This window comes from Dendrobium catenatum, unplaced genomic scaffold, assembly GCF_001605985.2.
Source record: "Dendrobium catenatum unplaced genomic scaffold, ASM160598v2 fragScaff_scaffold_671, whole genome shotgun sequence".
In the NCBI taxonomy this organism is placed as follows: Eukaryota; Viridiplantae; Streptophyta; class Magnoliopsida; order Asparagales; family Orchidaceae; genus Dendrobium; species Dendrobium catenatum.
In genome coordinates this window covers 337233-348789 of record NW_021319133.1, presented here as the reverse complement: position 1 = coordinate 348789, position 11557 = coordinate 337233, and positions in this window count along the sequence as shown.

The window sequence follows — 11557 nt, the reverse complement described above, 5'->3', positions numbered from 1 at the left end:
GCTTTAAGCCTTCTACTAATAAAATATTTTCTATAAAAAAGTTTTTCAAGTTCCCTATCATACCTGATCCTACCACCTTTCTTGCGGTGTTATTTCCAAGTATAACCTTGCCTCCACTCCTAGCTTCTAGTGATATGAATTGTATAGTCTCTCCAGTCATATACTTTGAGCAACTACTGTCCAGGTACTATATGCTCTCATGAGGCCTTGTGTGAGAGCGATCCTGTAAAATTATCAAATGTTAAACCTGGGAACCCAAACAAGTTTAGGTTCTCCTTTTGGCAATTTTAAAATAGATATATGTATGATATGTCTATGTTTATGCATCTTCGGTTTCCACACCAAATAAGTTTTTCCATCCAATGTACAGGTGTGTACTAATGTCTAAATAATCCATAATTATAGCATTTGACTACAGGAAATGGGTTTCTTAATCTTTTATAATTATTCTATCTATTCCTGAATTGTATAAATTTGGGATACAAAATAGGATTCGTGAAATCTTCAAGTCTTGAGGGTATCCTATTTTCCTCAAGAGCTTTTATCTTCAATTTGAAAAAAGTATTCATATCTTCTAATATACGATTTGTATAATTCATTGGATATTTTGTTGCTCTCAGATTCATTCTTAAAATCTTTAAATTCTTTTTCCAATTTTGTATAGGATAATTTTAAATTTTCATGGTTCTTATTCAAATCATCAAACTCATCAAGTACTTTCATGTGATTGTTATCAATTAATGTATGATCTTTCATAAGGATTTATTATTCTCTTTGCAGTTCTTGTAACTCTAAGTTCAGACAAGTATGCATTTTCTTTAACTTCCTATATGCATCATATATGCGTTCAGAGACTTTTAAAAGTTCATTGTAAGTCAAGTTACATACCTCTTCTTGATCCGACTGATCAAGATTATCTGCCATCAAGCAAAGATTGGTGACTTTCTCTTCCTTTTCAGCCTCTGATGAGTCTGAAGCTGAGTCTACCCAGAAATCTCATTGGAATTTTTTTCTTGCCCTTCTTCACAATTAGTTTCTCCTCTACCTTCTCCTTGGTAGAAGTGGCTTTGAGTTTTGGACAGTCTGACTTAATGTGTCCAGGTTTCCTGCACTCATAACAAATCATATCATTTGAAACCTTAACATTCCTATTGAACTTACCTCAATTCCATTGCTGGCATCTCTTTTGCTTCCTCTTCAGAAAGCTTCTAAACTGTCTAATCATCAATTCAATATCGTCCACATCCTCAGGTTGTGATAGATCACTCTATGACTCCCTCACTTTCAGTGCTATATTCTTCTCCCTTCATGGTTCACCTATAACAATCTTTCTTTGACTCACTCCTTGCTCGTAAGTAATTTGTGATCCAAGAAGATTGTCAATAGAGTAAATATTTAAATTTTTAGACTCTGATATAACAGTAATTTTTGCATCATATGCAGTAGGAAAATAATGGAAAATCTTATTTACCATTTCATTGTTTATTAATTCCTTACTTAGTGCATGCAAAGAAGTGACGATCTGAGTGAATCTTGTATACAAGTCAACAATAAATTCATTTGATTTCATGCGAAACAATTCATAGTCATGCAACAATAAATTTAATCTAAACTGTTTAACTTCATTAGTCCCATCATAAGTTATACAGAGTCTATCACATATGTCCTTTTCACTCTTGCAAGTAGAAACCCGCATGTAGTCCTCTGACTTAAGTGTACAAAAGAAACTATTTAAATATTTAGCATTAAGTTGTGATAAATCATGTTCTTCTACATTCCAATCCATAAAGGGTGTTTCAACTCTAATGCCATCAACTAGTCTAGTTGGTTTTGTATACCTTCTTGTACTAAGATCCACATACTATAATCAAGTGAACATAAAAATGTAGACATGCGTGTTTTCCAAAAATCAAAAGAGATATTATCAAACAAAGGAGGTCTAGTTATTGAATACCCTTCAGGTGTATTTTGGTTTTCGAAAGTAGTCATGGTCGTTAATAAAAAAGTAGTCTAAACTTATGATTTTGAAACTAAGCTCTGATCCCACTTGTTAAATATGATTTAGGTTGTTAGACCTAAGCTTTTGTCCCAACGACCAACTAAGAGAGGGTGAATTGGTAATTTTAAAAATTCTCCTCTTAATTTAATTGTAAATTTTTTAGTAATTTTAAAAACTATTTTTCAACCACAGATAATACAAGATAGAAAAATAAAAAGCAATGGAAAATAAAAGACACAAGATTTACAGTGGTTCGATCAAACACGACCTACATCTACTCCGTGAAGTCTCCCGCTTTAGGTATTGCATTATTACCACTAGTGTCTCTCCTTTTGCCCCCACAGCAAGGCGGAGAAGCCTTCACAAAAACTCTCTTCCACTAATACCCGGTGTGGCAGAGAGCCATCATCCTTTTACACCCTCTAAGTGTACGAAGAGTACCATCTTGCTTTTACACCCTCCAAGTATAGGAAGAGAATCGTCATCCTTTTACACCCTCCAAATGTATGAAGAGAACCTTACACTTTTTACATTCTCCAAGTGTAGGCAGAGAACCTTCAGTTGTTCACACTCCTTGAGTGTCGGTAGAGAACTGGATCTTCTTGAAAGATATTCTCACGAGAAATCTAGAAGGACAAGAGGAAAGGGTGAAGTAATCACAAATTAAAGATAGAGATCCTTACCTTTGAGTAACCAAGTGAACCCTTCATGCTCCAGTAGTAAGAAATCTCCTTCAAACACTTTATCTCACTCTCTCCTTCAAATTCCCTTAAGTATGCACGAATACCAAATGACAAAAATATTGCAAGACAGTTTTAACTGGACCTTTTATAGAAAAGACACGAAAAACTATCCAAAAACTGCAATTATTCAAATCTGTACATTCACAATCATCCCGTACGATCGTAATTTGTACGTAGAATAATATAAAAACTATTGCGTACGATCTCAAATTGAATCAGTATGAAATGCCTTCGTACTGATCATCGTCCCATACAAACTAGGTTCGTTCGATACGAATAGTTATTCTAAAGTTCGTTGGTACGAAAATGTTGGACAGACTAAAAGTTTACAAAATAGAGAACATTATCCTGGGATGAATGGGTTAAAATTGTATAGATGAATAGATCAAATGACAAATCCAGATGACATCATCCTGGGATGAATGGGTTAAATCATTTGGAAAAATAGTTTAAATGTCAAATCTAGAGGACATCGTTCGAGGATGAATGGGTAAAATCGTCTAGACGAATAGTTCAAATGACAAGTTCAGAGGATATCGTCCGGGGAAGATTGGGTTAAAATCGTCTGGACAAATAGTTCAAATGACAAATCCATAGGACATCGTCCTGGGATGAATGGGTAAAATCGTCTGGATGAATATTGAAAAAGACAAGTCCAGAGGACATCATCCGGGGACAAGTGGGTAAAATTTTCTGGATGAACATATCAAATGACAAATCCAGAGGACATCATCTGGGGACGAATGGAAAAAATCGTTTGGATGAATAGTTCAAATGACAAGTCCAGAGGTCATCGTCATGGTACGAATGGGTAAAATCATCTAGACGATCTATACTTAGAAAAAATTTTTCCATCTCTGTTCGTTCCATTACTTATTTGGGAGTATAACTGACCAGTTCATCCCATACGAATATAGTTTATACTGTACGTTCCATTTTAAAAATTGTGAATTTTAAAGCTCTCCTCCGGTGTGTGTGTGTGCTAAATCATTCAATTACAATCACACTCTCTCAGACTAAAAAAAAATGAAAAAAATACAAACTCCAATGTTACAAAACATTCTAAGTAGATTTTGATTTGAAGTCTTCAATAATATGGAGTATGAGTTCCCTGAAATGTTAGTATACACAAGAACAAAAACAAATATTCTAAAATGTGTTAGGAGAAAATAATAATCAAAATAATAATATTTGGAATCATAAAAAACATATAAGTTACAAGAGTGTAAAACATGCAAAGCTAAATAGCAACTCTCTCAAGAACTCCTTCTCCAAATATTGCACAAAATAATAGTGACTCTTCTTTTTCCCCAAGCAAGGTGAAGAAGCCCATACAAACTCTCTTCCAACAACCCAGTGCGGTAGAAAATCGTCACCTTTTACACTCTTTATGTGATGGCAGCATATGATCACATCCTTTTTCAGCCTCCTGGTGAAGACAGAAAACCTTTATCCAATCTTGAAGATCTTTTCTCAAGAGCCTCAAAAAAGTTGGGCAAAAACTTGAAAAAGTTAAAAAGATCCTCACTTTGGGCAACCTTATGAATCCCTCATAACTCCCTTTCACTAGATATCTATCTTCAATTCTCTCCCAAACACCCTCTCAGTGGTCCCTCTTCATAAGAAATTCAAACCAAAGGATATTTGAGATAGTTTTAGGACTCTTCATATAGAAAACACATAAAAAACCCATCCAAAAACTAAAGTTTTCAAGAGAACTGTCCAATATTCATACTATATGATCGTGGATTGTCCAGTACAAACAGTTCAAAAAATCAGAGCTTGGATGAACTCTATTTCATACACTATCAATCGTCTGTACAAATTTACATTGTATTGTACGAACAGTTTAAAGCTAACTGTGTTCATTCTATATAATTTGGTATGAACTTAATTTTGTACTCTATCAATCGTCTATATGGATTCACAATATACTGCATGAACCGTTCAAAAATAAATGTGTTCTTTTGGTATGATTTGGTATGAACCAAATTTCATACTATATCAGTCATCTACACGAATTCACATCATACTATATGAACAGTTCAAACATTAATTTGTTCGTTCGGTATAATTTGGTATGAATTTAATTATGTATTATATTAATCGTCTATATAAATTCACATTGTACTATACGAATAATTCAAAAATAAATGTGTTCGTTCGGTATGATTTAACACAAACCTAATTTTATACTTTATTAGTAATATGTATGACTTTACATCATTTAGTACAAACAGTTCAAAAGTTTAAGCCATGATTTGATTAAATGCATTCTAGAGGAAAAACATGTCAAATCATATAATATGATTAGATATCATATATTATAATTAATTAAAAAAAATTATTACTCTCCCCTTATCTGTGTGTGCACGATTACCCAATTACAAATAAACTTGCTCAGGCTCAAGAAATAAAAATAAAGATATACAAACTCTATTACATTAAATCATATTCTACCTTATCTTGAAGTCTTCAGAAATCTTGAGTACTATATAATTTCCCTGAAAAGTAAGTACATACAGAAATAAATAGAAATATCTAATATATTCTAGGAGAAATAACAAAATCATAACATTAATATATTCTTATCATAAAACATCACTCAATCTTGATTCTTAATTTTCAACAATCTCCCCTTTTTTATGATGACAAAAATAATTATTGTTTGAATTACAAATTAAAGTTCTTTTCTTCTAAAATCCTCTTCAATGAATAAAAAATGAAAATAATGGGGACAAAATTTATGGCTTTTTTTTTTAATTTAATTTTTCTAAGACAAACACAAAATCTACAAAAAAATTGCACACCTTCTAAAAAAACATAAACAAACCCAACCAAGAAGACTTTAAACAAACACAAACTACCTCTCCCTTTTGACATTAGCAAAAAGAGGAAAAGGAAAAAGAACCCCCTGCAAATGAAAGCTATTATGAACGAATCAAAAAGTCGATAAGGAAATTTTTTTAAAAAAATTTCAAGACCAACATTAAATTCTTGATGCAAAAACTCATATTTTAAATTAAATAACAAATAAGATAATAATAGTTGATCATGTTCAATGTTTGTTCTAAAAAGTTGAAGTATCAAATAGAATAATTATCTCAAAAATAATGAAATAAAAATAAAATATTTTCATATTCAATAGTTGAAATTATTGTTTATTATATAAGTTTTTTTTAAGAATTAGAGATATAAAGGAAAAAAAAAACTAAATATAGTGTGTGCTCATTTTATGCCTCTTTATCAACTAGAATTGATAAATTTTTATTGACGCAATCGCATATCTTTTAAATTTGAACTTTATTTGGTGATTATTACGCATCTTTTCATATTGGAGTCATTTTGTGCCTCTTTTTAAATTTTGCACACTTTGTGCATCTTTTAACATTTTGTTCTTTCCATAACCTAAATCAATAAATCTTAGCTTGTGTGATTATTTTCCAAATAAATAAAATTTCTATTATAAGGAATAATAAACCACAAAACAAAACTCGATAGATAATAATAATAAAATCAACTCATTGAACAAAAAAAGAAAAGAAAAATAGGGCACAATTTTTGTAATAATTAGAACTAAAAAATAAATGTATATTAGACATGAAGATGATCTCCTTATCTAAATTTAACTATATAATGATTTAAAGTTTGAGTGACCAAAACATTTCTTGGGAAATAACATTGTAATATAAAGAATTTAAAATTTTCATCCTTTAGATATCATTCTAGATTAGTCAATAACACCTCATAGACAATTAAGAGAGGAAAAGGCAAAAATCAATAATAACCAATTTTTTTAAATAAAATAACATAGAATCAAATATAAAGAAAATACAATAATCTAAGACTAAAAACATCTAAATAAAATATCACAAGAACTAAATTAGTAAAACATATAACAATCAACAATTAAATTAAAAACCCGAAGGATCTTATTCTAGAGGAGATTGTGGAAGATTTAACTAGGTAAAGTAGTTATTGATGGTAGCTACTTGAGTATTGAGTGAATCAAACTGTCCCCTAACCTAGCTCATATCTTCATTGTATCTAAAGTCCTGCTGGTCTAAAAAAGTATGAACATGATCAAATCGTTTATCTATATGAGACTCGAGGTGATTGAATATTTGGATCAAATCTTGGTAGAATTGATTCTCAAGTCCAGGAGCATGAGCATGTGCAGGTGCTGGAGCAGGTCCTTCTTCAAATTTATCTTACTCATCCCCTTGATCCTGGTGGGAAAGAATGAAAAATGAAACTTGAGTAAAATAAATTGGAAAATTATTTTGGGGATCAGGATAAATAAGATTATATTTCTTTTCAAGGATGTAGGCAATCAAGTGTCTTAAGGTCACATTCTTCTTTCTTCTAGTGGCATAGAGTATGATGTTTGTAAGGTTATTGATGTGGTCTAGAATCAACTGGGCTTCATCAAATGGAGTGTTTGATAATATGCAATATGTTATTATACTAATCAATAGAGTGATAGTGATTCGATCACCAGCTTTAGGAATAAGGGAGGTTCTTAAAACATGTTGGATGATTCTGACATTTTGATTCAAAGTCTAAATAAGGAGTAAGTGATGGATTGAAGGTATACCCCTAAGAGTTTGATTTATAGAAGACCAATAAAAAAAAACTTCTTGAAGTCAATAAATGTGCCCTTACTTCTTCAGTTCTAAGATATAAAAATGTGCCCAAATCCTCTTTAGTGATTTCAACTCGTTGGTGGAAGATATACGAGGACATTATGGTGTTGTTCTCTCTCATTCTCATATTGGCAAGAAAATAATAAAAAGTTTTAGAGTTAAATACATAGATCAAAGTGAGAATGAAACAAAATAGAGTGGAGTCAAAGAGAGGCATAATTGGAATTTCTTGAAAAAGAAGATGGGAAGGAGTAATCTTAGCTTGAACAAACCAATTATAGGCTTGTTCGTTCTCTCTTGAAAGAAAATTATCATCTCATTCAATACGAGATGAACATCGTTTGGTCTGACGTGCCTGTGTGCTTCCACTTTCCATTTGAAAAGGATTAAACACTAGAATTAAAAAGGATTGAATGTGGAACAGATTGTGAAGAAATTCAAAGAATAGATTCCGATTTTTAGAAATTTGAGGATTTCGTAGAGTAAGAAATTGTGTTCATACGTATGATTTTGAATTTTATATATCACAAAATTATGTTCATACAGATGAATATAACCCATCAAGAACAGTTATTGCAATGAAATGACTTTTCATAAAATTACCTTCTAAATGAGTCATTTTATATGACCTTTATCTAAAATTGATTATACAGACAAACATGTATTCGCCTAATAAGATTTTTTTAATAATGATCATATCTATCTATTGAATTCATTCACATGAGAATCCATAAGTGAATCATACAGACGAATAAGTGTTCGTCCGAGTAGATTTTTGAACAGTAACCACTCTATGCCCTAAGTTAATTTATTCTCGGAATGCCCTCCATATTCATATAAATGAATGATTAAATATTCATACAGATAATGAAGTGTTCGTACTGTATGATTATCATAAAAAGTTATCTATAATTTGCCTGTCTAACTCAAAAAAGGAATTATGAAAAATATGGAGAATTCGTACAGTATGAAAGTGGTTCATATGGTACAAATCAATATATAATTTTATATTTGTACATGATGTTCAAGATATTTTTCTAAACTAAATCAAATATGACCCATTAAACATAAAAATAAAAATAATAAAAAGAAAATTCAAAGACAATAAAAAATACAAACAGAATAAACAAAAATAAAGAACAAAATAGAATCATAAACATAAAAGTAATATACCACAATTGCATTTTGCAGACTTACAATTTTCTAGCATGAATATTAATAACATCCAATCTAGTTCTTAAGGTGTTGAAAGTTTCAAAAACTAGTGGTTTTCTGAAAGTATCTGCAAGTTAATTTTCAGTAGTTATATGATGTAGCTCAATTTCTCCTTTGGTGACATGATCCCTAATGAAGTGATCACTTATATCTTTATGCTGAATTTATAATGAATTGACAAGTTTAAGAAGTAATTTTTATATCAACCCTACATCCTACAAAATTTGAATTAGAATATCCAATGATTTTAAAAGTAGTGTTGTGCCTAGGATACCAAATCCTTAGGTTTTGAGTTCTTAAAATATATCAAAGAATTTTTTAACAGCAATCAAATGGGATTCTTTTGAATCAGCTTGAAATCTAGTACAAAGATAAATACTAAACATAATATCAGGTCTTCTTGCAGTTAAATAAAGTAATGATCCAATTATCCCTCTAAATTTCTTTTGATCAACATATTTGCCTTTAGAGTCCTTATCTAACTGACTTGAGGAACTCATGAGAGTACTTATTGGTTTAGCTTTATATATTTTAGAATTATTAATAATGTCCTTAATATATTTTGACCGAGTAAGGAATGTGTCATCCTCTTTCTACTTTATGCTAAAACCAAAAAAGTAACTCAAGTCTCCTATCATACTCATTTTAAATTCCTCACTCATTATATTTGAAAAGTCATTAAAAAGATCTTTATTAGAGGATCCAAACAAGATATTATTAATATAAACTTAAACAATTAAAATGTCATCTCCTACTCTTTTTATGAAGAGAGTAGTGTCTACACTCCCTTTAACAAAAGATCTTTCTAGTAGGAATATGTTTATCCTTTCATACCATGCCATATGTGCCTGTTTTAGTCCACATAATGCCTTCTTCAATTTAAACACATGCTTAGGAAATTGTGAATTTTTAAAACCTAGAGTTTGCTCAACATAAATATCCTCTTTATCAACCTATTAAGAAAGACACTTTTAATATCTATTTGAAATAATTTAAATCCTTTAAAATAGGCAAATGTTAAAAGCACCCTTATTTCTTCAAGTTTGGCTACAGGGGAAAAAATCTACTCAAAATCAATTCATTCTATTTGTTTGCACCCCTTGTCCACAAATTTTGCCTTATTTCTAACCACTACACGTGAATCAATCATCTTATTTTTGAAAACTCACTTAGTTCCAACAACACTTTAGTTTTTTTTGTCTTTCTACTAACTCCCAAACATTACCTCTAACAAATTTATTCAACTCTTCTTGTATAGCTAGAATCCAAAATTCATCATAAAGTGTTTGATTTATATTAGTGGGTTTAATCATTAAAATAAATGTTGAGTGGTTCACTTCTTTGCTAAGTCCATGCCTAGTTCTTTAAGATTACTTTTAGGATATTTTCATTCTCTAGGTAATTTATTTTTTGTTCTAATCCTTTCTTCAAAATTTGCATTTTCAATTCCTTAAGTATTTTTTTCAACATAATCTTCTCTAGACCCTCCAGAAATATTAGATTCATAAAAAAACTACATAAGTGGTCTCATCTACTAGCATAATCATTATGTTAAAAACTTTATAGGATTTGCCAACACTTGAATATCCCAGAAAAATTCCCTCATCAAATTTTGGATTAATTTTTTTCTTAAAAAATATTACCATTATTATGAATGAACACTTTACATCCAAAGACATGCAAATGTAACAGGTTGGGGTCCTGCCCTTAAGAAGTTCATAAGGTGTCTTATTCAACTTAGATATAATGTTCATCGTATTCAGAACATAACAGACTGTATTAACCGCTTCAGCCCAACAATATTTAGAAAGTAAATATTAATTCAACATGGCTCTAGGGGCATCTACTAAAGTTTTGTTCTTTCTTTCAACAACCCTATTTTGTTAAGGGGTCTTAATAGCTTAAAAGTTGTGATATATCCCTTGCTTTTTATAGAAAACTTTAAATTTTTAAATTCTCCACCATGGTCACTATGAATTATAAGAATTTTACAACCTAGCTTTCTCTGAATACAAGTAGAAAAATTTCTAAACTCAATAAATGATTCACCCTTATGTGATAAGAATCTAATCCAAGTGAACCTAGAATAATCATCAACAATCACATAGCCAAAAACCTTCCCTCCTATACTTACAATGCTAATAGGTCCAAAGAGATCTATGTGAATGAATTTTAAGGGTTTGCTAGTTCTAATATCTTTAATTAAATGAAAGGAGGACTTGACTTATTTTCCTAATTAACATAAATCACACAAGTGATCCTTAGTGAAGTTTAATTTGGGTATACCTCTAACCAATTCTTTTTGGATAATCTTCCTAAGATTTTTCATGCATATATGACAAAGTCATCTATGCCATAACCAATATGCATCAATAATAGTGTTTAGACAAAAAGAATTTAAAGATTTAACACAATTTAAATCAAGCATGTAAATATTATTTATATCCATGCAACATATTAACTCCATTTTGGCTTAAAATATAGCTTGTAGGCAAAACTTTTATATTAAAACCCTTATAACAAAGCTGACTGATACTTAACAAGTTATGCTTTAAGCCTTTCTACCATTAACACATTTTCAATCAAAAAATTCTTTGTGTTACCAATCATACCTAAACCTACAACTCTTTTAGTGGTATTATCTCTAAGTGTCACTTTATCTCCAATCTTGACCTCTAGTAATATAAATTGATTTGCATCTCTAGTCATATGTTTTGAATATCCACTATCTAGGTACTAAATACTCTCACGAGGGCTTATATGAGAGTGTCTCTATAAAATAATCAAAAATTGGACTTGGAACCCAAATAAATTTGGGTTCTTCTCTTGACAATTATAATTCAGATGCGTATTTGATATGTTGTGATTGATGCATCTTAGGTCTGTTGAGTCTAGTAATTAGGTTGTTAAGCCTAACTTAATGTCCCAAAGGCTACCAAGAGGGGGGGTGAATT